Source organism: Anneissia japonica, unplaced genomic scaffold (genome assembly GCF_011630105.1).
Source record: "Anneissia japonica isolate Jap-2015-1 unplaced genomic scaffold, ASM1163010v1 scaffold3531_len492141_cov184, whole genome shotgun sequence".
NCBI classification, from domain to species: domain Eukaryota; kingdom Metazoa; phylum Echinodermata; class Crinoidea; order Comatulida; family Comatulidae; genus Anneissia; species Anneissia japonica.
In genome coordinates this window covers 43,642-45,905 of record NW_022702905.1, presented here as the reverse complement: position 1 = coordinate 45,905, position 2,264 = coordinate 43,642, and positions in this window count along the sequence as shown.

Genomic DNA, 2,264 nt, shown 5'->3' with positions numbered 1-2,264 from the left:
TTAATTTCTTTTTTTGTAAGATACCAGCAAGATAGTCAAAATTGGATTGTACAGTACTTGTTAAATATGTGAAAGATGTAGACATTCCTTATTTTTTGTCATGTATTGACTTATTTTAGTACCGGTAACATGGTCACTTTATATAATATATTATTCCGTTATACTTAGTGAACATACACCTATGTATCCGCCGTACTCACTCAAGTGGTACGTTTGATCTACTAACCTAAATACTGAATATTACTCTGCTCCTTCCACTTTACTGTACTAGCAAAGAATTCTCACGTGTGTTTCTTTTGTAGTGTGACTAGTCCTCGTCCAAAATTGTGTAGATTCGTGTTAGTGTAACATTTTTCTTTACGATAATTTAATGGATATTATGAACTAAAAAAATGTCTTCAAGAATGTTAAGAGACCTAAAAGAATGGTGCTACGATATATTCAACTGTGCGCGATTATGGATGGTAAATCATCACAAACTTTGGTCTTTAATCACTACTAATAATTGTACATAACAGATATACATACAGTAGCACCATTTCAAAATTTATCTAAAGCACTACCAAGTGAGCAAATAAGGCAAGTTTAATATTCCTGTAATAAAAAAGTTTTGGAATGGAATAACCTGTTTGAAGCACAAACTCCTGTAAACTAAACCCAGATCCATTACAATTTTTATTTGTACTGGAAATCTACTCGTACTGAATATTGGGCATTCATAAACTTTCAATCCTGTATAGAATCTCATTGTTAAACTGTTGTAATATTGACTATTAAAAATAATAAAAGATTATATAGTATTGTATGATAGGCCTACATTTTGCAAATTCAGGGATGTAGTTATGGGGGTGGGAGAGGAGGTGGAGTCTCCCAGCCTTTAAGTTTTCCATCCAGTCTAAACCTAATTTCATGGCTCTCCACCCACCCTTATTAACCCCACACTTCTATCCTTAAAATCCACTCATATTATTTAGAGTAGGGATGGGCATAAAAATCAATTGGAGGACCAATGTAAATTTTCGATTTTACACAGAGGGACGAAAACTACCTTTGATGTTTCAAGTGCGCTTCCAAAAACCTTCATGCAGTTCTCAGATTTTATACTACTTTTTACAGGTGATCAGTGTCGGGGCCGTAAACTACTAGAGGTTTTCTATCACTTTTTCTTTCACTACCCACCACAATGCCGAACATTTCACAGTTACTTTCATCATGTTAACTTACTAGATAATCTAGGTCAATTTTTGGGGCGGGGAATAAGGGGGTGTCTGACAGACACACCCCACCATCATAATAACTTGGACTACAATGAACATCTTACACAGTAAGTTTCATCAGGTTAACTCATTACCTAATCTAGGTCAATTCTGGTAGTGGGAAATAAAGGGATGTCTGGTGGGTAAACCCCACCACTATAAATGTTCGGCAGTGGCCACTGGTACTATGCTAAACAATATGTTTCCTTGGGTTAATTCCGCCACGAATGTTTGATTGTCATTGTGGTCACTCATGTTACATGTAACGTGTCATGTCATGTAACATTCATCAGGTAAACTCACTAGATAATCTTGATAAATTTTTCTTCTTTTTGTTGGGGTTGGGATAAGGTGGTGTCTGTGGTAGATACACCACACTACCAAAAATTTCTGGCAGTGGCCATTCGTGATACCTGGTGCTATGCCCATTTTTTGCAATGCGTTTGATCGTGTTAACTCACAAGCTGATCTATGTTATTTTTTGGGGGGGTTGCAGGGTATAAGGGGGTGTCTGGCTGGTACACCCCACCACTAAAAATGTCTGGCAGTGGCCACTCATGATACATGGTACTATGCCAAACATTTCACAGTAGGTTACATTAGGTTAACTCACAAGCTGATCTAGGTCAATTTTTTGGGCGGGGTATTTGGGGGTGTCTGGCAGGTATACCCCACCATTAAAAATGTCTGGCGGTGACCATTCTTGATACCTGTTACTATGCACAACATTTTCCAGTAGGTTTCATCGGGTTAACTCACAAGCTGATCTAGCTTAATTTTTGGGGTACCGGTTTTTTGCGTCTGGCAGCCACCCCCCACCATTGGAAATGTCTGGCATTGTCCATTCATGATATCTATGCCGAACTATGCCGAATATATTCTGATAGGTTTCATTTCGTTAATTCACAAGTTGATCTAGCTCAATTTTTGGGGCACTTTTCTTGCCCCTCCCTGACCACACCCACCACCATGGGACCGGCAGATGCCCATTCTCCTACATAGACAGGC